This window comes from Kogia breviceps, chromosome 8 (genome assembly GCF_026419965.1).
Source record: "Kogia breviceps isolate mKogBre1 chromosome 8, mKogBre1 haplotype 1, whole genome shotgun sequence".
In the NCBI taxonomy this organism is placed as follows: domain Eukaryota; kingdom Metazoa; phylum Chordata; class Mammalia; order Artiodactyla; family Physeteridae; genus Kogia; species Kogia breviceps.
The window spans coordinates 112,456,788-112,484,130 of NC_081317.1; the positions used below are offsets into that span (position 1 = coordinate 112,456,788).

Consider the following 27,343-nt stretch of genomic DNA (forward strand, 5'->3'; position numbering starts at 1 on the left):
GAGCCGGCGTGCTACAACTACTGAACGCTGCGCACCTAGAGCCCATGCTCCACAACAAAGAGAAGCCACCGCAATGAGAAGCCCGTGCACCGCAGTGAAGAGTAGCCCCTGCTCACTGCAACTACAGAAAGCCCTGCACAGCAATGAAGACCCAACACAGCCAAAAATAAATAAATAAATAAATTTTTAAAATACACATTCATTTTTGCTAAAAGCATCAACAATACAGGAATCACTTTATACTTCCTTTCTTAATTTGATCACCTATCTATATGTGGACATATGGATATAGATACAAAAGCCAGCATCATACTGATGGGGAGATACTGTAGGCTTTCTCACTAAAGTCAAGGACAAGAATTAATATGCATTTTCATTATGACAATATAACATTGTCTGAATGAGATTAAACTATAAATTAGACAAGAGGAGAAAATTAGAGGGACAAATATTGGAAAGGAGGAGGTAAAACTATTAGTACTTGCAGTAGACTAATGTTTTTCATGGAGGACCTAGGACACCAAGTAGGAAAACAAAACACTACAAGTATTGGATAATAGAGTAACTTGGTGGAATATAAAATTAATACACATAAATAAATAGAATTTACCTAAACATAAAACTACTAGTTTAAAGATGTAATGGAAGACCCCACTTTTCATAGCAACATTAAAAATAAAACCACAGGGCTTCCCTGGTGGCGCAGTGGTTGAGAGTCCGCCTGCCGATGCGGGGGACACGGGTTCGTTCCCTGGTCCGGGAAGATCCCACGTGCCGCGGAGCGGCTGGGCCCGTGAGCCATGGCCGCTGGGCCTGTGTGCCCGGGGCCTGTGCTCGGCAGCGGGAGAGGCCACAGCAGTGAGAGGCCCGCGTACCGCAAAAAAAAAAAAAAAAAAAAAACAAAACCACAGGCCTAAACTTATCAAGAAATGTGCAAATCCTGTATGAAAAGAACTTTAAACCACTTCTAAAGTACAGAAAGGTAAACTTAAACTAATAGAAAAACATATAGTCACAGACAGGAAGATTCGATATCAATGGGGTCTATTTTCGCAAGGTCTTGTGTTTGTTTTAATTTAATTGAATGTGATCATAAATGTGACACTGACTGGGACCGGATGAAATGATTCTGAAGTTCACATAAAAAATAAGCAGTTTAGCCAGATAAACTCGGACAAGGAGCAATGTGCAGAAACTAACTCTAGCAGATATGAAGTCTACTATAAACCTCAGTACGTAGAGTCGTGCAGTGCTTATATGTAAGCAGGCACATCAAACAGAATAAGAAGATGAAAAATAGACAAAAATATACACAGGAGTTTAATATGTGATAAAGGTGCCATTAGAAAACAGTGAGTAACGATGAAGTTTTCCATTTTCATGTGCTCCGAATATCAGTCTCATCTTTTCATGGCTACTGGATTGTGTATTATGGTAGAAAAGCCTTCCCCAGTCTGAATTTATAAAGAAACATCGACGCATGGTTTCTGTTCATTAAAAAATATAAACTTGTGGTCAGTGGTGTTAGAACGAGCAGCTGGCCGTCTGGAGTAAGTTAACAATTGCACATCTTACACCGGGACAAATTCTAAACAGATCAATAGTTGCAATTTTGAAAATAAAACCATGCAAATGCTACAGTGTCATGGAACTATTTTATCTGTTGAAATGGGGAAGGTCTTTCTTAATATAATGCAAAATCCAGAGGTCATTAAAGATAAGAATGACGATTTTGATTGCAGAAAAATCAAGAACTTCATGGAATGAAAAATACACCATACAAAAACTCGAAGGGTAAATGAAAAATTGGTGATGATTGGTGGGCGGGGATTGTAACTCATTCATTAACAAAAGCTTATCCCCTAATGTACAAAAAGCTCCTAGATATTGAGATAAAACAGGCTAACAGCCCCAAAGAAAGGGGATTAAAATAGTTCACAGATAGATACGTAAATGCCCCTCAAACATAGGAAAAGAAGTAATACCTCGATGGTGGTAATATGAGAAGTGCAAGTTCAATCTACACTGAGATATCATTTTTTATTGGCAAAATTCCAAAAGGTTGACATATTCTTCTAGGAAAACTGTGGGAAAACCAGTGATCTTATACATTGTTTGCTGGATTCCAAAATGGAACGACTCTTAAGGAAAGAAATTTGATATTATTTATGTAAATGCATTTTACATTTCCAGTAATCCTGCTACTGGGAAGTAATCCTACAGATACACGTGGACATTTAAGAAATAACATTTCTACAATATTATTAATTGCATGACTGTTTATAACACTACAAGTCTGGAAACTGCTAAAGTCCAGGAATAGGGGACTAACGGCATGAACTCTGATGTATCCACACAGCACAGTCCTAGGAAGCTATAAAAAAGAGTGACCTGACCAAGATTGTGGTACCAAAAAGGTGAAGTCTCCAACATTTTTGGTTAAGTGATGAAAAACTAATAGAACAGTATTTATCATAAAGCTATAAATTGTGTAAGAAAAGGGAAAATAAATATATGTATATATTCACATTTGTTTATGTATTTACAAAGAAATAGTAAAAGAATACACACACACACACAATAAAATTACCATCTTTGAGGAAGAGGAAGGGACAGAGGTGGGTGTCCTCTCTTTGTATGTTATATATTTTTATATTATTTCAATTTTTGAATCATATGAACATACATCTTCAAAAACAAAATTGCACATATATGTACACATAATATATATGCACTATATATAATTTTAAATTCTAGATTCAAAATATTTCCCCTGAAAATCTGAATATCTGAGTAAGTTGCTTCATAGTCGTCTAGCATCTGACTCGTAAAAAACTAATGCAGTTGGATTCTTGTTTCTTTGTAGGCTCTCTCTCTTTCCCCCTTCCCTCCCTCTCTCCCAGGAAGCTTGTAGAGTTTTTCTCTTTATTTTTGCAATTAACAACATTTCATCAAGATGGATGTGCTCAGCCTTTTGTGTGCTGTCCCAGTCTGAATATGAGTGAATATTTTACAAGCTCGGGGTGGTTTTTGATTCCTATTTATTTTTCCTCTTTACATTCTGGAAGATTCCCATGTCTTTATCACCTGCTTGACCAAAACACAATTCTGATATGTAAATATAGCTTAAATACGTGAAGGTTTCCCAAATGGGCTATCCATTGCTTGGAGAAAAGTTAAGAGATCTAAACAAAAGGGATTGTATCCACATTACGGAATTTATAGCTGAGATATATGTTCTTTTAAACTTCACACTCCCTACCATTCATCATCTCCTCCTCAAAAAGCAAGGATCTCTTTCATTAAAAGGCAATAAAAATGTAGGAAAACCTCCTAAAAATAGCTCTGTTGTCTTTCTTTTGACTGGCTTTCACAAAGATGTATAAACTAAGAATAGTGTAAGACAAATGCTTTCTCCTAAAACTTCACATTCAAAACTTTAACACATTTGTCAAAAATAGGGGAAGATCTCTAAACCAGAATTTATATAAGCAAAGACAGTTACAAATTATCGATGGCACAGCATCTCTTTTTCTAGCATTTTAGAGGCAATGTGGGAAACATTTCATCTAATAACTTATGTAGTTACAACAAAATTATTCCAGTTTTCTAAAAAAACTTAACATGGTTGACTTCAGATTTCAGGCCAGAATAAAAGTGGGGTAATAGCACTCTAATACTGAATTACCTTTGTGCTAGTTGTGTTAAGTCTATTAAACTTATGGAGTTAGTTTTCTGTTAGTAGATCACTGCTAGTTTTCTTTTAATAGATTTATTTGTTTGTCTGTTTTACTAGTATCATTCTTTTAATTTTACGATTATCTTAGGTTCTTTCAGACTGACTTAATACTCTATAAATGAACAAGCCACTGTATAACTGATCAACTTATATTCTTATATGATATGAATTAATGTACTATACAGTACAATACCACATACTGTAGTTTTTTAAAATTTTTATTGGAGTCTAGTTGTTTTACAATGTTGTGTTAGTTTCTGCTGTACAGCAAAGTGAATCAGCTCTATGTAGACGTCTATCCCCTCTTTTTTGGATTTCCTTTCCATTTAGGTCACCACAGAGCATTGAGTAGAGTTCCCTGTGCTAAGCAGCAGGTTCTCATTAGTTATCTATTTTATATATAGTAGTGTGTATATGTCAGTCCCAGTCTCCCAATCCATCCCATCCCCCCCTCCTCCCTGCTCCCCACCGCCTATCCCCCCACCCCCATATCCATATGTCCGTTCTCTACAGCTGTGCCTCTATTTCTGCTACCAGGTACTATATTAATTACTCAAAGTACTCTTCCCCTTCCAGGCTTCTGAAGAAGCTCACAACCATGCATTTTCATTTGAAGGGATCTGACCCCAGATTCATTTTTTCCATTTGGTCGAACCAGAAGCTGGTTTGGCAGGCAACAGCATTCATCTGTATTAATTAACTGTTTTCTTCATCCGTGTGTAGGAGGGGAAATGCATTTAATCTACTTAGCGATTTTATTGAATCTCTGAGCCTACTTTTTTTTTTTTTTTTTTTTTTTTTTTTTGGCCGCACCCCGGGGCTTGTGGGATCTTATTTCCCTGAGCAGGGATCAAACCCGGGCCCTCGGCAGTGAAATCATGGAGTCCTAAACACTGGACTGCCAGGGAATTGCCCTGAGCCTGCTTTTTTATATTTACAACTTCAAAAGAATTTATTTTGTATCTTAGAAAGGGTGGGGGGCTAATGAATCAAAATCATAGTTTTTGTTTGTTTGCTTTCTACCCTGGAGTTACTTATCACGCTGTAGGCTAATTCTGCCTCTCTCTCTGGATCTCAGTGGATTCTCCAGCCCTCCCACCCGGCCCTGACCCTGTCCTATCCAGATTACTCTGCTGATCATCCTTGCAACTTACTGTGTGTGAACTGACGCTGTGAAGTTTCTTTCATTCACAATAAGTGAGTCCTCAGCCTGTGTTTCTCTTCTCTCCATTCATCCGTCCTCCCCCTCCTGCAAACCCTAGCTCCTTCTTCCCTGTGTCTTCAAGGCCTCTCTCAATCTCTTCTCTCTTCCCTTTAAATAATAATAACATGGACATTTATGAAGAGCTCACACCATCAGAGCTTGTAAAACTTTTCCACCAAGGTCTTCCTTTTATCAGAGAAGAATGAAAACTATTCCGGGGTGGGGGTGGGAGTGGGGCATGTCTTATGTATTTCTTAAAGATGTCAGATTTGCTTTAAAATAGTGTTTTCAATTTATCCCCATGAGAACTGAATGAAGGGGTGAGTCATCTGGACAGCTCTCTGGGGAATGCAGCCCTATGGGTGCATAGAAAGAATCAGAAAGAGGCCAGTATGATAACTGAAGGTTCTTACCACAAAGCTCTTTATAAAATGAGTGAGATGCAAATTAGTACCACTGCCCCTGAAGTAGAAAAGACCCATAATTTGAAAAACGAAGAAAAGGAATAAAAAGAACAAAAGGAAGGAAGGAGATTTTACGTGCAATTTCTCATGTAATCCTTGTAACTCTTCTTTAAGGGAAGTATATTTAAAACCTTTCAATAGATGTTCATCATGCTTGGGTTAAAGTCTACACCTTTTACGGTGGTTTACGGTCCTCTGTAATCCACAGTCTGTCAAAATCCTTGTCTGCCTCTCTGCCCCGCTCCCCAGGCCCCCATCTCTTCTCCTAACCCTTCACCACAGGTCTTCTGGACATTTCTTACCCTCCAGGTCAACTACAGGCAGCACAGAACTTTGGTCTCCTTTCTGAGGAGCAGCTCTTTTAGGGTTTGTTTTGTTAGCCGCATTCTCGTATCTCCCACTCAGAATACTTATCACAATTTTGACTCCTTGTTTGTTGTTTAATGAGGGCTGAGACCAAAGCTGTCTTAATCACCATTGTATGCCTGGAGCCTGGCCTATAGTAGACACTCAAATGTCACTGAAAAAATTACTGATACTTACTTTAAGGACAAGGTACTTGGAGCTTATAAGGTTGCAGTAACTCACCCAGGGTTGCACAGCTAATAGTAGCAGAGTCAGGGTCCAGCTCTTTCTGACCCTATTGCATGGAGGGTTTAATTACCACACTACAGAGTTAGAATTGCCACACCTTCATGGCCTGCTCAGCTTATGGTTCATCTCCTTTGCTGCCTTATAATAATTTCCACACCATTTCTGTCATACTTCTACTGTTAAGTATTTTTCCTCAACCAGAATGTCACCTCCTTTTTTCAAGAAGATAGGCCATGTTTCTTGTTATTGTTTAAAAATCTTTTTTTCTGTTTTATGTATTGCTGAAATGGGCACCTGGGACATATTAATTACTCAGCAAAGATTTTACTGAATGATGTATAGGAAGAAACAATGTACTGTGCAGTGGGGCAAAAACATACACTTAGAGGATGGAAAAATAATTTTTAAAATATATGTTTATAATTATAAACATATATTAGTCATTGGTATATATTAGGATTATGAAAGAAGGATAAACTCTTTGCTCTTCGTGAGTAAAATGTTGAACTATAATAGTAATGAGGGAGATTTAATTTATTTAATTTTAGAATATCAAGCACCTAGAACACTGCCTGGTACATCATAGGCATTCAATAAATATTTATTGAATATTGAATCAATGAATTTTTTTTTTTTTTTTTTTTTTTTTTTTTTTGCGGTACGTGGGGCTCTCACCATTGCGGCCTCTCCCGTTGTGGAGCACAGGCTCCGGACGCGCAGGCTCAGCGGCCATGGCTCACGGGCCCAGCCGCTCCGCGGCACGTGGGATCTTCCCGGACCGGGGCACGAACCCGTGTCCCCTGCATCGGCAGGCGGACTCTCAACCACTGCGCCACCAGGGAAGCCCGAATCAATGATTTTTAAGTACTTCATTCTAGACCTAGGCAGGTCAGGATTACCAGATATTTGAGGAAAGTCTAACATGAAAAAGGAAAACACTAAAGAAATAAACAAACACCAAACAGATGAAAGAAACCTGGAGGAAACAGATATAATGGAGGGCAGAGAAGAAAAGATTCTAAAAGTATATGTGGGTCTGTTTCCTAAAGCTGTATAAATGTTAGATTTTTAATCTAACATGTAATATGATATTACAAAGAAATTGCTTGTCTTCTGTTATTGTTCAGCTCAGCCATCTTCAGATATGCTTAATCCTTACTAGTCACTTGTGTTATTTCATTGTTTTCCGTTTTTTGGGTTTTTTTCCCCACTTTCCTTGGTATACCAATGTCTTTGTTGCTGGTTTCTAAGAACTCATTTATGACTAAAGATGTTAGCCATTAGTCATGCAATGCGAATGAAATACCATATTATATTGCCATCAATTTACTATGGTGTTTTGTTTTGGTTGTGTATTAAAAGATAATCATGTGTTTAAAAAATAGAAATAAAAGAATAGGGACTTCCCTGGTGGCGCAGTGGTTAAGAATCTGCCTGCCAGTGCAGGGGTCATGGGTTCGAGCCCTGGTCCGGGAAGATCCCACATGCCGTGGAGCAACTAAGCCCATGCGCCACAACTACTGAGCCCGTGCTCTAGAGCCCACAAGCCACAGCTACTGAAGCCCGCGTGCCTAGAACCCGAGCTCTGCAACCAGAGAAGCCACCGCAATGAGAAGCCCATGCACCGCAATGAAGAGTAGCCCCTGGTCTCCGCAACTAGAGAAAGCCCGCGCGCAGCAACGAAGACCCAATTTAGCCAAAAAAAAAAAAAAAAAAAGTCCTCAGAGAGATAAGAGATCTAGAAGCCATACAATTATACACATTATTCATATAATATATATAGTATAAATATATGCATATATACTATTATTTCCCTCATTTTACAGGTAAGAGAATTGAGATAAAGCCAGGTGAGGTAACCCGGGGACAGGCTCTGAGTTGAGCAGGAAATCTGACTCCCCCGCTCCTGCTGTGATCACGCTGTAGTACAGACACTCAGATGCCCACCCTCCATACTTATGCCTTTGTATGAGCCACACCCCTCCCTCAAGTCTCTACCATCTCTTCCACCAACCCAAATTCAGCTCACTTCCCAAGACCCACTCTTCTCATAAACCTACCTCTGAACACAGCTGTTCACACTGATTTCTTTACTCCTCAAACACTTATAATCTGTACCATTCCTTTTATTACTGGGTCATAGAATTGTTTTGTTCTCTAGTTGTTGTTGGTTTTCTAATCTATAGCTCTATCCTCCCCAGCAAGAGCAAATCCCCAGGGATAGACACTCCTCAGAAATCCTTATCAAAATGCTAAGTATGTAAGTGTCACTGTATAAAAATCTGCTGACTTGAGTCTAAGTAGAGCATTTACTGGATTAATATCATGGCTCCATATCTGGAACATTCCAGACTCATAAGATCTACTTGACAAGAGTGTCTCGTTACTTCAGATGCTGTGTAACTGATTTGTCACCATCACATGCTAGTCACGTCTGGCAGCAGTGGGGGAGAGTAAGTGCACACTCCGAAATAAAACAAGGGGGGGCTGGATAAACAGGCATCGCTTTACAACTCAAGTCTCTTTTGGGAAAAGAGAAGTGCTTCTCCATCACTCCAAGTTATTCAGTCTACAGATGGTTGGATGGTCCTTGATGGTTTTATGGCTCGACTTCACCTTTTCTCAGCTCTTCCTGGACCAGTGCTCTGTATGCTGTAAGCGTATATCTTTCATTATCATTAGAGGCGACTGAATCTAGTCAAACACAGATTTCTATTTGGGAATATATTAGAAAGATATCTTTCAGCCAGCCATTCAATGTAAACCTCTATGAAATATCCACTTTGGATTTAGCAGTATCCTAAAATCTGTAGTAAAATTGTGCAAGGAGCGAAAGACATAATTTCTGCCCTCAAGGTACATACAGTTGAATTTACTTGTATTTTATATGCTTCAAGTATGAGTTAGAACACTTGTCAGAACATTAAGGCAAAGCATCTTTGTTTCTTAAAGTGACTTTTTGGGTAAGGTATAAAAACTGGCCACTGTACAAAGCCTATACCTAGTTTTTTCTTTTAAAAACTCATATATATGTGTATGTGTGGATATGTATGTGTGTATGTATGTATGTTTGTGTGTGTAAAGATAGAGAATTAACTAACATATGAATAACTCAAGCGGATTTTTACAGAGCATTTATACATATTTGTGCTTTTTGAAATACTGCCTAACACATGCATCTGAAAACCAGAGATGATTTGAGACAGTCATCTTGGCTCCTCTGGTAAATATTTTCTGATTTACAGTTTTCCGTTTAAGGAAGGATTTGGGCTGGGAAACTATAAGGTGATCAAATGATTACCTAGAAATGTCAGTGAAGAATCAGATAACACACTTCTAATTGGATAAGTCAATGCGATAGTGAAGGAACATCTCGCTTCTTAGGCCTACCTAAATCTATACGTAATAAATCTTATATTTTAAATGTATTTCAAAGCATAAAGTACTTTCCCAAATATGATCTCATTTTGATTTTGGTCCAAACACATATAAATATATTTCTATTACATATGCATGTACTAGATTACACATTCATATCAACTCAAGATAAAACAGAATATACTCATATATTAACAGTTTCATTTGCTGAAATATAACACACAGAAGCATTTATTTTTTGTTTCTTTGTCTGTTTATATATTTTGTTTTTCCCTTGGCATGAGAGTTTAAGGTACGATCATTTAGAGATTATCTTCATAATGTGTAACCCCCAAGGTTTTCTGGGTGTCCTTTATTCTTCAACTGAAAAGGACAGTTCTTGGAAAGATCTAGTTTTTTCTGTGATATAAAACAGGTAGCCCCTCCTGTCTTGTCTAGAAGGACACTGCCAGAACTAAATGCTGTGCCAACATTTGGTTTCACTGATCACAAAGGGGGAGAGAAAACAAAGGTGGACCCACAGTTAGCTGTACCCACACCTGGAAAAGCCCTCCCAGTGCTTGCCCCACGATGGGGAAACGGCCATCTTCAAGTCTACCTTTATAGTTATCGATAATCATGGTCACTGGAAGGCTGGGAGCCTAATCTTAAAAAGTGAAGACGACATCTAAGCTAAATTCACAAAATCACAGCTCTAATACTGAACAATAAGGAATAAGCAATCACTGATAAAAACTAAAAGAAAAGATTTCCAGGCTGGTAGAAGCATGCGCAAGCTGAGATTTTTAAAGCCAAACTTAATATCTACCAACTGTCTAAAAGGAAACAGGAAGTGCAAATAACTCATAATTCTGAGCCTGTCCTACTTATGATAGAGACTTGGGATTTTGTGCATTACTGAAATGTTTTAGCTTAGTTGTTAATACAGGTCTACAAAGCAAGACTCACCAACATTCTGTTTCTTCATAGCTTCTTGATATGTCACAGTACAAACGTCCAAGGAAAGTATACCTGGAAACAGATTGACAACAGTGACAAATTTATTTTTGGAAATGGCAGATTTGATTAGCTGTATGCTCTGGAGTCGCTGAGAGAGCACACAAATCTTTACAGAGGTACTCCTTTCCTTTAGGAGTATGTGCTTATGAACTACAGTGAACATTCATCCTGAAAGGACTGAAATGGAGAAAATATTAGAGAGTTGAAAGTTGAAGTTTGTCTCCTCTTGTCTGTTGGATCCTTTTTGGTCACTATTTAAGGGAGTCCAAGACCATTACAGAAAGCTAATAGCCTTTAGAACTCTCAGATTATACTGATATTACTGATGGGAGAGTTAAGCCAAATTGCATTCTCAAAATGGTTCTGGGAACACACCGCTTCCAGTAATGGTCCTATCAGCCAGACCTAAAAACAGAGAGAGCAGGAGAGGCACTTAAAGGCAATTAGCCATCAACATTGGAAAATATAGTTACTAGATTAAGAGAGTTGGGTTAGATGCAATATATCTTGATTGCAGCAAAGCAGTTGATACAACATTATTCAATTTACCAGCTAGATTAATTTAAATTGGTTTAGGCAGAAGTATAGTCCAATGAGCTGCCAGCTATCCAGAGGGCCATAAATAATAGATAACAATAAACACATTTGTTTTACATGCTCCTAATTTAGTTGTTTTCCCCCAGCACTCTCCTTGAGTTCAGAATATGACAGTTATATAATATATGCCACCCTCCAGTTATCTTTCCTTAAGATCTTTTAGGAATCCCATCTGTTCCATAAAGTTGCAAGGACCAATTATACCATTTACCATCAACAACTCCCATTAGTCAGGGCCTCCTTTATTTATCCGTATTCAGTTTTCAGCTCCCCCTTATATTTCTTTTTGATGTCTGGACTTTCTCATAATGTAAAATGTCAAGAGTAGAAGTGCAGGGGAGTGGAAATACCCTTTGCTTCCATACGGAAAAAGCTACTGACTGTGGCTTCTCTGGGGTGCTTTGGTGGAGATGACAATGACCGGAGAGTTCAGTATAGGCACTGCTTTTCTCAGCTAGGAGAATTTTCTGTAACTTTCAGGCAGTGGAACTGCCACAGTTTCTAAAAGCATTGAATCATTGTTTATTATAGTAGAAGGAAGACAAAACTCTTGATTTTATCATTTAAACTATTGAAAGTAAAGTTGGAAAAAAATTGGGGGGTTGGAATATACAAAAAAGTGTGGTGATTCTCAACAGACATGTCTTTCATGGTGCATAAGTTGGGTAGCGGGAGAAATGTAAGAATCCCAAGAGAGTGGGAGGCGGGGGCAACTGGGGGGCCGGGAAGCTGAGGGTACCACCCTCGCTGAAGGGGAAGCAAGAACATACTTATCTCCATCATATTCCCTCTTTCCATTCAATGCTGGTATCACACAATTGGCTGCCTTGGAAAAGTACTACGATGACATTCTTAACATTTGTTTTTGAATGTTAGACCATTCATATTAGGGATTTGCCAAATGTACTGTGTCTGCTTCCCTAAATTCTCTGAAATGGCATATAATAAAAGATAGAGATTCCTGCCTCTTCTCTACTTGAGGGGGGAAAAGGCAAAATAATTGTGGCAGAAACCTTGAGAGAGAGGCACTACTGTCATTGAGTTTTAAATGTAGCTGAGAGTGGGTACAGCACAGTAGAAAAACTTTACTTCCTCACTACTTTTTTTTCTTCAAAGCTTTATTCATACAAATAAATAACCGATAACTAACTACTGATGTGATGTTAGGCAAATTACTTAATTCTGAACAGTTTCCTCATCTGTAATACATGCTTTTAATTGCTGTATCACTCTGAATATCAGTTGGCCAGCTGGGCTGTGTGTGTGTGTGTATGTGTTTATGTTCTAAATACTTTCCCCCCTTCTGATTATAAAAATAAGCCATACTTATTATTTCAAAAATCTGAAAATATATAAAGTATACAAATAAAACTAATGAAAGTAATTCTGTTAATGTTCATAGTTAGGTTACCTGTTTGGGTACATTATTGCCTTGATTTATGCTGATTTTATTTTCATTGTTGCGTTCTACTTTTATCATCTTTTTCTAACATTCAAACTTCCTTCCTTGGTTTCGTCTTCTAAAACAAATTATTTCATACTTTCACTCAGATTTCTAGTCCCCAATTCTTGTTCTTAGTCTATAATCCCACTGGGACTACTCTCGCTTAGTTTTTATTTAAAGAGCTTCAATGTTTTAAATTTATCGATTAATCTTATCAATAATTCCCCCCTTTACCTTCATGTTTTTATTTTTGTCACCATTTCCTAGCCTTAAGAATTTAATTTTTCTTCTGGTTGGTTTTCTCTGTTTGCCTCTCCAGGTGCATTCTCTGCTATCCTCTGCCCCATTTTGTGTCCTGAGAGGAAGAAGATGGGGTGGTGGAGGAGAGAGTTCCCTTTTTACTTGGCCACACTGTTCCTTGCCCTGGGCTGAGCCCCTCCATGGAGGGTGACCTTCACGGGTTCAGGAGACAACATTTTTTAAAAAATTTATTTAATATATTTGTTTTTGGCTGCGTTGGGTCTTCGTTGCTGCGCGCGGGCTTTCTCTAGTTGCAGAGCGTGGGCTTCAGTAGTTGTGGCACGTGGGCTCAGTAGTTGTGGCTCACGGGCTCTAGAGCGCAGGCTCAGTAGTTGTGGCGCACAGGCTTAGTTGCTCCGCAGCACGTGGGATCTTCCCGGACCGGGGCTCGAACCCGTGTCCCCTGCATTGGCAGGTGGATTCTTAACCGCTGCGCCACCAGGGAAGTCCCAGGAGACAGCATTTTTAAGACACTCCCTCCCCTTTCAAGTCTAGAAGTGGTCATGGTCCCCACTTTTCACCAGTCCCTCTGGTTCTCTTTCCATTTCTCTGTCATTGACCCTTCTTTAAAGGTCTTCCAGTTAAGCACTTGTAGAATACTATTCATTTCATGTTGCCGTGGTGATAGAAACAATCTTTATCCCATTAATCTTTTAAAAAACGTTAAAAGGTTTTGATTTTTTGCATTGTAGTTAAATTCTCTTATGTTAAATAGTGACTGCTTTAAACAATGTTAAATCTTCTCATTTTACCATATATTATTCTTATCTCACTTTTAATTAGCTATACATGAACACATTTTAACTTTTGCTTCTCTGATATTGTGCTTTATGTTCAGGCTTTGTAATGACCTACAAAAAGCATGAGCACAGAGAGCGACAGCAACAGAGAGACCTCACACTGCACACAGGAGGCTGGAGGACCTTTCCCTTAGTTCTCCCTATAGCCTTTTATCCAGTTTCCTCAATCGATTTCTAATCCCTTTTATAATGATTTCCCTAAAAAAATACTAACCCGGAGATGCACAGGGACCTACATATTAAGTCTCCATAGGGCAATTGATTCTCTTTATACACGTTCTATACTTTTCTAACACTATGTATTTTCCATACTATGCAGTCTTTGTATTGAAACCGCCTGTTTTCATATCTGTGGTCTCTGACACGTAGAACCAGTGGTTTTGGCAAAGTGTATCATTGTGTTACAAACAAGCACAGCCTGACATGAACCTTTATCCTCCAAGACTAGAGGATAAAGAACGGCCAGCGATGCACTGAAGCTCAGGAGGCCGGCTGGAGAGGGAGGAGCACTTGACATTCCAAGATATGAAATCAGCTGCAGAACAAGCTGAGCCTGGAAGAGCTGAAAGTGGCTCATGTAGGGATTATGGTTCTTCATCTGCTGTTTCTGGCAAGACAAGGTGGGAAGGCTGCTTCAGAAGGACTAGAAGTGAACTCTACCTCTCACAGTGAGATGTCCGTCAGAGCCCTACACCGGCCAGCCGAGTCACGGGGAGAAAGGGTCAGAACCCTTCAGAGAACTGACTGAGGAAAGTAGAAAGAATCAAAGAGAATCCACCCACAACTGGACGGACCTGTCCTTCTTCAAGAACGCATTACTTCAAAAATTTAAAAAAGCACCTCCCTGGAGCTTATTAATAGAAAGATGAGGCGATTGCCTAAAGAAAGCAAGACGAGATATTTAAAGAATCAGCTTTGTATTTTTCAGTAAAGTCACTGAACAATAATGACTAGAAACAAAATAAGAAACGCAAGAAAAGACAATGTGTTGATAAAGGATTGTTTTGTATCCAGCCTGCCAAAAACAGGGTTAATAGAGAGACAGAGAGAGATGCTGGGGCAGCTCAGTGACACCAGGTCTGGGACGGAACCGGGCAGGGAGAGGACCCCGTGAGCTCTGCACAGGCCGCTTCTCTCTTAATTCTGCCCCCTGGCCCCCCCCCCGACCCCCCGTCCGTGCATCAGTTTCATTCTCATCTCTCAGTGCAGGCAGACCAGGCCACGTGGCGCGGAAGGTGGCCAGAAGCACACACAGGCTTTACAGTTTAAAGGTCCACCTACTCAGACAGAGCCTAACTGGTCTCTTGCCCTCAGGGAAAAGGGACTGATTTTCCCCACTTTTTGTCTGGCGCAAACCAGCCACCTCCTAGTGCAACCTCTTTGAAGGAGTAGGCAATTCATGGGAAGGAACAGGCCTGTGACACAATAGAGCCCGTGAAAGATTATCGTCATACGATCCTAAGGAAGGACATATGAAAAGAAGGCTGAATGAGATCGGGAGAGAACAGGAAAGAATTTCAGTTATGATCCAGACTTGAGTTTACTCTGAATAAATTAGAATAGACAAAAGAAATAAAAAGTAAGCAAAAAGATTTAACAATTCTTTTTAAGTCTTCTGAAATAATTGTTTTACTTTGTTTTCAGAAGTCCTTCCTTGCTGGTTTTCCTTAGTTTTTACATATCAGAACATTTTGAGTTGAATAATTAGTTTATTTATTTCGACTTTTTCTTGTTTACTATTCAGAATATTTCAGGCTATTAAAATTTGCTTGTATGTATAGATTTGGCCTCATCTCATAAATATTGGAAAAAAATCCTCATTTGTTTTTTGCTTAATATTATGTGATTTCAGATGAAGATATATTTAAAATTTCAAGATTTTTCTATTTAGAAATGCTTATTAATTCCAAGATATGTTAAATTCTAGACAAACACAGTGACCTGTACAAGATTCAGCTTTTCAGATTTAATTTTCATTGGGGTCTTAATATGTCAGTTATATTTATTAATTCCAAGCATATAGCAGGTTTGTAAGAGAAAAATCTAAATATGCATGTACTCTACGTTGTCTACTTATTCAAATTCTCTGAGCTTTGTTTTTGTTTTGTTTAGTTTTTCAGAGTGTTGGCCTTTTGTTTTCTAAACTCATCAAAGGCTGAAAGAGCTCTTTAAAAGACCTCTGCGACAATTGTAATTCTATTTTTCTTTATAGAGTCTGATGTAGTTATTTGCCTCATAAAGATCTATGACTGTTAATTTTCATGATGAATATTATCTTTTAGAGTTATTATGAAGATTAAATAACACAATGCTTACGAAGCACTTATTCAGTAATTGGTATATGGCAAATGCTCTATAAATGTTAACTCATTATCATTTTCTAAAGCAGTAATTTCTGCTTTTATCTTTATTAATTTCCAGCTCCTGTATTTTTCCTCTTTCTTAAATTGAATGGCTATTCCATTTGTTTTAAATCTTTCTTATTTCATAGTGAAATCCTTTAAAGCTGTGGATTTTCCTTTAGCTATATCCTGTGGGTTTTGCTGTAGAGTATTCTTATGCTTATTATCTCTAAATAACCAGAAACTTAACATTTTGTTCTATTTTATTTTAGTCCAGAGATGTTGCCATAAAATATGCATTGCAGGAATCAATGAACATTTACTCTGTGACCAAATACATATCCATTAAAAAAAATATTCCATGGGGGGCTTCCCTGGTGGCGCAGTGGTTGAGAGTCCGCCTGCTGATGCAGGGGACGCGGGTTCGTGCCCGGGTCCGGGAGGATCCCACATGCTGCGGAGCGGCTGGGCCCGTGAGCCGTGGCCGCTGAGCCTGCGCGTCCGGAGCCTGTGCTCCGCAACGGGAGAGGCCACGTACCGCAAAAAAAAAAAAAAAAAAAAAATTCTATGGGCATAAGAAAAAATTACTTTTCTGTGTTTTTATGATGTAGACAGTTAATATATCACCTTATATTCTTTAAGTTCTTTATATGCTTTTATAATTTTGTCAGCTTAATCACTGTACTCAATTTCTGTGAGATAAGTTTTACATTCTCTCCGTCACCCCTGAGTTGTATCCTGGCTACCTGTAGGATCCTTGAATTCTAGAAAGCCATAAACATTTTTTTTTACTCTGTTGCAGCTTCCTGAGTTGCAACGGGAATATCTCTCCCTTTTCTGACTCATTATTGGTAAATCTTCTCACTATGTGGAAATTTGAAAGATTTGCTTTTTATCCTTAGAGTTTCACAAAAATTTCCAGGTTATGTAGAATGTCTTTTGTTGTTGTTAATCTGGCCTGCTAATCAGGAGACTTGATCTAAAAACTCAAGTCAGAAAAATATTCTATTATTTCTTTGACTATTTCTCTTTCCCCATCTGTTTCTTTATCTGTTTCTGAATTCTTGGGATATTTGATCTCCTGGATCGATTTTTCCGTTATGTTTATCTTTTTTCTCCTAATTACTACTCTTTGCTTTTTCACTCTTTATCTTAGGATAATTTCCAGTTCATTTACCATATTATTGAGGCTTTCATCAGTATCCATTCTATTTTTTTACTGCCTCTGTTGAATTTCTAAATTAAACTTATTATAATTTTTACTAGCAAAAAAATCTTTATCATTCTAAGATTTCTTTTTTTGTAGCACTTCTCCCTCAGATCTCATTGAATTATTTTGAGTTCTTTCCTGTTTCCTTCATTCCATTACTGCCATAAAAATTTCCCCTACTTCAATGGGATCTATCTGTTCTAACTATTTCAATTTCAGTTCCATCCTTAAAAGTGTGGATTACTCTTAAATGTTTGGTCGTTTTTCATTTTCTGATTATCATTGATACTCACCGGGCCAATGAGGAACATCGTAGTTATTTATTTCTTCTGAACTCATTTAACTTTGTCTTTAGGAAAGCCTGGTAGTGGAGGGTTAGCATATGGGGAAATAAAAGTTACAAATCTGTTTCTTACTTAGAGGGCAGCATCTAGGAAGCCAGTGGGTTGTGGCGCTTCTCAGGAAAGTTCAGTCTAGAGAGTGATTGTCTTGCTGGTTTTACAAGAGTGCAACGATTCAGTTCAGTGTGGAAGAGTTATTCCAAAGAAGCCCGTATCAGCAGCATTGGAAAGTTGCTCCCTTGAGTCTGTATAACAAGTGAGCAAGACATCAGGAGTAATACTTAGGAAGAAGAGCTCAGAATAGCCAGACCTCCTCAGGAATCCACTGGGTTCGCTGTATTCACTCCAGACTTTACCGAAGCGTTAGACCACCATCTCTCCATGGACCACTCTGCAAACTGTGCAGCAGGTGGGCCTGAAGTTTTCTCACCTGCTCTGCGTCACAGGAACCCAAAGGCTGCAGACTCCAACAATAGGTCAGCCTTCTTCCCTTCCAGGACCCATTAGCCAAATGGAATTATTACCTCCTTGGAGAGTTAAGAGGAGGAGAAATCAAGAAATCAAACACTGCATAAGGTCCTGTTTCCTCCCATCCCATCATAGTGTACTGGAAAAAAAATAGGATGATATGGTTGCATTATAATAAACTAGGACTAGTCTCAAAAGATAACTGGCTCTCTATTTCTATGAATTTCTCTATGAACATTCTCTATGAAATTCCCCTATGAAAGCAAGCCTCTGGATCGACTCATTCAAAGCCAGAGTCATCATTTTCTTGGATGTGCCCCCAACATTTAACTAGCCTCTTACTAGCATCTCTAAGAAATAATGTAGCTTCACGGTTTTGGCAATGCAGACCGGATATGGACAGGGACGTGGCTTTTGGGAAGGGGAAGGATGAGGGCCCCATGGGTGATTAATAGGAATGTGTTATTTAGAGATTCATTCAGTTACCTAGAGCACAACTACTTTATTGGAGAGTTTACCATAAAGTTATACTTCAATAGATGCTCAAAGGATATCCTTCTGAAAAAGAAAAATCTGCAGCCACAGCGAGTCCAAATGTTATTTGATGCCTCATCTATGGCTTCCCACTAGAGTTTGGTGTTTCCTGGGAATTTCTCCCAGGGGGCCAAAGCCCTCTTACAGCAGCTAAGACTCAATGGAAACAACCCTCTTGAGATGTTTTACTGTCCTTTCTGAAAGGCGTTCGAGGCTGGCACAGTAGACGGCGAAATGGTGGAGCTGTACGAGGGACCAGATGTTGCCCTTCTTCTTTGGGTGCTACACACTGCCACCTCTCCTCTCTCACCGAACCAGCCAAAGGTCTACCATTTGCCTGGTTTCTGCTCCCACTGGGTGCCAGTTTTCCGCTTTTCACACTAAATGTGAGTATCACTGTCACTGCTATCTGCCGGTGGGTGGAAACTTCACCCACCCAAGATGCATCTTGGTCCTAGTTTCCACATTCCACAAACACGTCACTGATGGCCAGATGGGAAAGAAGTCCTCCTTTCCTGTCACCCTGCCCCTCTGCCCCTGCCAATTGTATAGTCAACTTGGCAATAAATGCTGCCCTTCTCTTCATTGCTTGTTAATGAAGGGGAATTGGAGATTAGAGTCTGTCTTTAAACCCAGTTCCCTGTGGTCAACCTGAAGCCACCCCCACCTCCCCAGTCTCCCCTCATTAACAAGCAGTGAAGAGAAGGACACCATTTATTGCTAAGTTGACTGTAGGATTTGGTCCTGTTCTCTTCTGATTTCCACAGACTTCCCTCCCTACGTTCCTGGGAAGTGGACTGAGAGCATCTCCCCCTGCCTCTTCCAGAACGTCCTGGCAGCATCCCATCCTCCTTGTGCAAAAGGTCAAGAAACGTGAAGGATATGAGCTTTGACCTGACTTACAAGCTAATAAGTTAGCTTGCCGCCGTTTCATGGATGCTGGAAAAAGATACAGTTCTCCCGAGTCACAGACAAAGGACTTCATTGCTCATGAAAATAGCAGCAGCCCCCAAATCAATGTTTGCTCTTGTTTCCTGAGCCCCCCGGTCCTCCGGGGAAACTCAAAGAGAGCCAGGAGACGCACACAATGGGCTGCGTTACAGGGGAGGAATCTGCTTAAGGTACGTGCTCCAGAGGAAGACGCTCTCTCTAACCTCCAAGGCTGTTCTTCACCCAGACATCCCTAGAAAGATAATCTGCAACCAAGGTGGCAGGTACTTCTGCGCTCAAGGTATACAGAAATGCAAGAAGTCACGTATCATTTTCTCCCCAAAAGGAATCGATCAAGAAGGATTGTCCTAACAAACCCTTTGTGATACTTTCAAAATATAAATCGGCTCATGTTACTTCCTTGCTCCAGTGGCTACCAGTCATGCTTATGGATAAAATCCACACTCCTAACCGTGACCCCCAAGGCCTGATGTTCCCCGACCCTGGCCGTGTCTCAGATGCCATCTTTCTGAATCCGGCACTCTGTTCCCCTTGCAGTACCTGGCCACCAAAGCACTCTTCCATCTTGATGTCCGCTGTTGCTGGATTTGTACGTGGCTCTGTCCTTCCCTCACTGAGGTCACTGCTCAGATGTGACCTCCTTGGAGAAGACTTACTTGAGTACTCTGAAGTTAAACCTCACCTGCTCTAATCCTTCCCCTCATTATTTTTTTTTCAGCACACTTACCTCCACCTGCCAAATCCAGGTCCATTAGTTATTTCTTTGCTATCATCTCCCCCTCTAGACTGTAACCTCTCTAAAGCCGGGGACTTTGGCTAGTATGTCCCCTGACTTAGATCAGAGCCAGCCAGTCCCTTGACAGTCCCTCGGTTAATATCTGTTAAATGAAATGTGATGTTTTCAACTGCTTCTTTCTTCATTAAAAGGACTGCTCATTTGCTTACTCTTTATAAACCAATATATAGTGAATCAGGCCTGACATACCCGGAAACAGAGACATTTACAAAGATTGATTCCTTGTGAAAGATGTTACTTTCAGTTTCCCAGAGTGTGTGTTTATTCCTGCAGATAGCCAGTCGACAATGAAGCTCAGAGGATAGGTCTGGACTACTGCAATCACGCCCTAGCTGGTCTCGCCCAATTTTCATTCTTGCTACTTGACAGCACACTCTCCCTAGAGCATTAAGAGTAATCTTACTGGCATAAAATTTGCATCGCATCACGGCTCTCTTTCAAAATCTTCAATGCATCCCATCACATTAGAACAGTGTCTAAAGTCTTAATGATGAGCTTCTAAGTCATATCCTAGCACCTAGCTGTCAAACAGACAGGGTTTAGGGGTGACAAAGCAGCTGGAAACTTAGGAGCGAAATCCTGGAAATGAGCAAGTTGCAGAAGGGATGACTCAAACAGAACCTGAGCATAAACTCCCTCAAATTCCTGGATAACTGCATCTACACATGTGTGGAGATTACTGCAGGGGGCTTGGGAAACAGCAGACAGAAATGAGAGAGGAGTCTGTCTTGGAAAGACGAAGTACACTGGGTGAATCTGGGAGTTGACGGCCCCTGCAGACTTCAAGACAGGAGATTACTAGTCACACAGGGAGCCATAAGCGCAAATGTATTACTAATAAAAACACATGAAACAGAAACTCACAGACAAAAAAGGAGAAATAGTTAAATCCACAATTATAATGGAAGATTTTAACACCCTTCTCTTAGTAGTTGATAGAACAACCCTATAAAAAATTACTAAGGATGTAGAAGATCTAAATGACCAACCATCACCAGATGGACAGTCATAGAACATCACACTTAATGACTAAAGAATACATAGTTTTTTCAAGTGAACGTGGAATGCTCACCAAGTTAGATCACATCCCAGGCAACAAAATAATTCCCAAATTGATTTTAAAAGATGTAAATTTGCAGAGAATGTCCCCTGATGATGAAAGAATTAACTTAGCAGTAACAATGCCCTACCTAGAAAGACACAAAATATTTACAAATTAAGTGGCCCACTTTTAAATAATTCCTGGGGCAAAAAAGATATCACAAAGGAAAAAAATATATTTTGCACAAAATAATAAGGGAAATGTAGCATATTAAAATTGTGGGATGTGGCAAAAGCAGTGTTTCGAGGAACTACATGATTACAAATGCTAATATTAAAATTTTCCGAAGGTCTCCATCTCCTACAATTGCAGCACAAATTCCCAAATCTGTGGTGTGATGCGTCAGGCTCTCGTGCCCTGGCTCTTTCTCAGACATCTGACCCTCCACGGCCTCTCTTAATAGAAGCCTTATGACTCCTTAACGCCATACCTTTGCAGCATTCTTGGTGGTTATCCTCTGCGTAGAAAGCCCTCCTGATTCTCTTATTTCTGAAACTTTTCTTGCAAAATTCAGCCCAGGCAATGTCTCATCCATGACCCCTCAGGCTGAGCAAGGGTCCTCTATTCCTTTATTTTTTGCTTCAAATACAGCAGCAGAAAACTTTTTGTTTTCTTTTGCTCTGTTCAGGGTGGGGCAGGGTAAGCACCTCAAATTAAGTAGAGAATTAATCTTCCTGAGGTTATTTTTATATGTCCTCATCACCCTTTCCATTGGCTACACACCTAGCTGGGTTTTTTCCCAATGTTTATGCTTATATTAAAATTTGTTGAGGTCATGCATTATTACACATTGTAATCCTAACCTATTTATACCTCCCTTTTTATTCCTCATCAACTAGAATTGCATTTATGGGGCCTTCATAACTTCTCAGACATTTCAGACTCTCTTCCAGAAATTCATGTTTGGGCGTCAAGTTTATTTTTTCTCTGAATGCTTTTGAACTCTGCTCTTCTGACTCTCTGGGTACTAAATGTAACCATCTCCATATTTTCACTTGCTGGCTATCAAGGACTCTAAGATGAACTTACTGTTTGTTTGTTTGTTTCTGGGATTTTAACATTTCTTTTTTGATAACCAAGCTGGTTTTTCTTATTGGTAAGAACGGCTGCAGAAGTTTGTTTCTACCGGTTTTTGTGTTCTAATTTTCGGGAGGTGCAAATGATACCAAAAGCAGCTTAACTTATAAATTCATTAGTATCGAGAGCTACACTGAGACATGGATTCCAAGCAGGCCCCTGTTCGGTATTCCTCAAATTAACATTTGCTAATTACTTGTTCAGTATTTACTTGGTTGGGAGTGGGGTGAATAAATTGATTTTATATGAATTAAAATGTTTCAATCTTTATATTCAAAATTATGTATTAATTGTGCCACCTATAAGCTATATTTTTTTAACTTTTAATTTGGAAATAATTTCAAACTTAAAGTTGCAAGAAAAAGAATCATACAGAGAATGCCTGGATAGCCTTTACCCAGGTTCGCCTATTCTTAACTTTTAGCCCCATTTGCTTTATTATGTGTTATCTATCAATCTATCATCTTATCATTCAATACATCTAATCTCCCAATCTAATCTATCCATCTTCTATTTACATAATATTTTTCTGAGCCATATGAGAGCATATTTCATGTATTGTGGCCCTTTACCCCTAAAACTTTAGGTGTATTTGTTTTAAAGAATAAGGATATTCATTTATGCAACCACATACTGTAATATATTTAACTGTTGTCTAATTCCTCAGCTGTATTCCAATCTGTCAATTGACCTAATAATTTCCCGTATAACATTATTTTTCCTCTAGTAAAGAATCACTCTAGGATCTAGTATAGCATTTAGTTCTCATGTTTCTTTAACCTCCTTTGACCTGGAACATTTCCACAGCTTTTTTTTTTTTTATCTCTTAACAACATTGACATTTTTGAAGTATAATCCCCCATTTAAAAAACAGAGCACTCTTCATTCTTTATTTGTCTACTGTTTGTTCATTATTCGATTGAAGTTATACAGTCTCAGCTGAAATATCACATAGAGGAAGCTATATCCGCTCAAGAACACCGTGCATCTTCCTCTCACTGGTGGCCTTAACTTTGATGATCCTATCTGGGTGTTGTCTCATTTCTCCATTGTATAGCTATTACTGTTCGTTTGTTTGGTTTTTTTTTTGAAATGGACATTTTTTTAATTAGGTTCTTTGTAAGACGTTGAGAACACTACTTTGTGAGGATAAATTCCGTTTGAGAGAGCAAACACAGAGCAGAGGTAGCCCTGGAGCTGGGAAACAGCTTTGATTCTTTGCAGAATTTGTGAGTCCACAGCTTTCTGATGAACCTTGCGCTGCTCTGGAATCTCGTTATTTCTCTCTCTCTCTCTGTGTGTCGAAGATCTCACCTTCCTGGTGCCTGGGCTTACGCAGCTTCTTCTTCTTGAAGTAAGCGTCAGTGAGATGTTCTGGGATTTTCACACCACTGATATCAATTTTGGTGGAAGCAGCAATGACAAATTTTTGGTGTGTTCTCCGCAGAGGAGCTCGACTGAGGGACAGAATCCCAGTCACAACTAGCAAGCCACTGCTCAGCTGCTTCAGGAAAATAACCCTCTTGCCCCTGTGGCGCTCAGTGAGGATAATAGAAGGGTCCCACGAGTGATGCTAGCGCGCAGTTTTCGCACGTGCTTACTGAAGGTTTTTTTTTTTGCTGTGACTCAACAGCTTTTGAGGCATATCTTCAGTAGGATAATACCTAGGCATTTTGCGAAGTTTAACCACCCAGGTACCACCGTTCTTGTCACCACCAACTGGTTCTGTGACAGTAGCAAGAACCTTCACCTTCTTCTTTTCCACCTTGGATTTAGCTGCTGAATACTTCCTCTTGTACAAGGCCGTTCTGGAATACATAGCCAGTCGGGAGTACCTGCCAATTCCTCTGACCAGGACAGGGTTCTGGCAGCAGTGGGGCTTCCCCTGCTCCACCTTTTTAACCTTGCCACCACCATCAGCCTTCTTGGCTGCAGGTTTAGGTATTTTTTTTTTTGCGGTACGCGGGCCTCTCACTGTTGTGGCCTCTCCCATTGCGGAGCGCAGGCTCCGGACGCGCAGGCTCAGCGGCCACGGCTCACGGGCCCAGCCGCTCCGCGGCACGTGGGATCTTCCCGGACCGGGGCACGAACCCGTGTCCCCTGCAGCGGCAGGCGGATTCTCAACCACTGCACCACCAGGGAAGCCCTGCAGGTTTTTTTCTCCTTAGTATCTGGCATCTCAGCCTTTTCACTTGCCATCTACCAGTACGTCTATTTTTTAAAAGGCATTTCACCAATTTTCTCATAACTATACATCGACAGGCCTCCCAGACTGCAAGTTCTCTCATCCTCCTTCTCCATCCTTTACATCCCTCCCACTATAAGATACAGGCCTTCCTCCAAATCGCCACACATCTGCAGCAACATCCATAAGTGGTTAACTTTTGGGTTGTCTCCCCGATACAGTATAACCTTCTTGACGATTTGAATATATCTCACAACTATTATTTGTTTGCTGCATATATTTAGTGATCACAGGTCCCTATTCCATTATTTATGTTTTGCAAATGAGAAATCCTAGACTTCGCTTTAACAATCTCCACAGCCAGGAAGCAGCGAGGCTGGAACGTGAAACCAGTTGCTTTCAGGACTTTTGCTCTTATCAGACTGTCTCATTCAAGAAATTCGGTTTAGGAGGCGAAGATTGGGATCCTGAAATCAAGTCCTGCAGAGAGGCCCCGCCATTCTTACCTTGCAAGATGCTATTACTTTTTTTTTTTTTTTCCTTGCAAGTAATAGTAATCTGTGGGAAGAAGTTTCGAGGCCATGCAAATACTCTGCTTCTCATCAAATTTCCCCCTCTTGATTTAGCTCCCACTGAAGATTTTTGCCTGAACTAGTCAAGATTTTCCAATTCTTTATCACGCCCTCTACATTTACCAGTTGACTCCCAATATTCTATAAGCAAGAGGCCTCCCTTCACTTTTCTTCCCTCCCTCCTTCCTTCCCTCCTTCTTCCTTCTTTCCTTTTTTCACTTTATTATCTACTTATTATTTGTACGGACTCATGGTTCCACTTTTTCAACTGTCTATAATCTGTTACTGTTCCTTAATTATTGTGTTCCTCGTATCGTGTTCCAGGTTTCTCCAGCTGAAGCCCCTTTAGGGTGGGTCCTGTGTTCTTACGACATGCCTCCTCATTTTTTGAGTACTTTCTTACTTTCTGGAACATGTTTTTCCCTGTTGTTCATTTACCCACTCTGCCTCAGTCCTAGAATCAAACATTTCTCAGGGAAGCACTGGCTTCTTTTAGAGCATAATGGCGTTAAACCCCAATACATCTGGGCACTAGGTCTACTGATTGCCTCTGCGTGTCTTTGCTTCTAGGAAAACTAAAAATCATGTGCATTTATATACATGTATACATACATATACATACACACAGAAATATGTGTATATATATGCATACACACGCTCCAGTACACACACACGCACACACATATGGTTATTAGAAATTGTGAGTTCCTACAGGGTTGCCACCTCTATTTCTGGCTGGTATATGCCTTCTCCCACTTGAGATCTCTGGCTCCCAACAACGTAAATACATTTGCTTATTTGCTCAATCCTGCAGTATACCTAATAGAATGGCTTTCCTTATATCCTTTTTTTTTTTTTTTTTTTTTTTTTTTTTGCGGTACGCGGGCCTCTCACTGCTGTGGCCTCTCCCGTTGCAGAGCACAGGCTCCGGACGCGCAGGCTCAGCGGCCATGGCTCACGGGCCCAGCCGCTCCGCGGCATGTGGGATCTTCCCGGACCGGGGCACGAACCCGCCTCCCCTGCATCGGCAGGTGGACTCTCAACCACTGCGCCACCAGGGAAGCCCCTTATATCCTTACAATAAACAAATCTATTATACTAGAGGGAGTTCAGAATTTGTTTGCAGTTTTCTCTCTCATCTGTCCTGTCTGCCCAAGACCGGACGTATGGTCAGATATCACATTTGTTAATAACTTAGATTAGTTTTCTACCCTCCTCCAGTGTGACTGTGTTATTCATTTGAAATAGATCCTGGTTTATTTATTTCTATTTGCTTTAATATCAGGCACTCCCTTCTCATCCTTAATTCAATTTTACTTTTTGATTACTAACAACATTAACATTCTTCCAGAAAGTCAAAATTTACAAAAACTCAGAGAATTGTCACTCCTTTCTGCAGCCCATCTCAGTTCCTGCCACACTTTGTAGGTAATCAACCTCATTGTCTGCTGGTTCACACTTCCTGTGTGTGTGTGTATGCTTTTTTAAAAATGTAAAACCAAGTAATATGTATGCTTTCTTACTTTCCCTTTTTTCTAGCACAAAAGTAGTGTACTGTATATGCTGTTTTGCATTTGTATTTTTCATTTCACAATGTGTCCTAGAAATCACTGCATATGAATTCACAAACCTCTTCCTTTTCTTTTTTTAAAAAATTGAAGTATAGGGCTTCCCTGGTGGCACAGTGGTTGAGAGTCCACCTGCCGATGCGGGGGACGCGGGTTCGTGCCCCGGTCCGGGAGGATCCCACGTGCGCGTACCGCAAAAAAAAAAAAGAAAAGAAAAGAAAAAAGAAAAAAGAAATTGAAATATAGTTAATTTACAATGCTGTGTTAGTTTCAGGTGTACAGCAAAGTTGCTGTTATACATATATATATACATATGTATATATATATATTCTTTTCAGATTTTTTCCATTATAAGTTATTACAAGATCTTGAATATAGTTCCCTGTGCTACACAGTAAGTCCTTGTTGTTTATTTATTTTATATATAGTAGTGTATATATGTTAATAACTGCATAGTACTCCTTTGAGTGTTTGTAATATGGTTAATTAAACCAACTCTTATGCTTAGACATTTAAATAATTTCCAATATCTTGTAATTATAATTGCTGAAATGAATAATCTTGTGCATGCATATATATATGTATATATATATATATATGTATATATATATATTTTTTATTCCTGTAGTTTGGAGGTGTATTTACGGTAAATTCTTAGAATGTTAAATGAATAAGTCA

The 27,343-nt window shown here is 39.6% G+C and overlaps 1 pseudogene; it reads right to left on the reverse strand.

Moving 5' to 3' along the window:
• Nucleotides 1-23,444: 23,444 nt before the first annotated feature.
• Nucleotides 23,445-24,539, reverse strand: LOC131760881 (large ribosomal subunit protein eL6 pseudogene; annotated as a pseudogene).
• Between the last annotated feature and the right edge of the window lie 2,804 nt (nucleotides 24,540-27,343).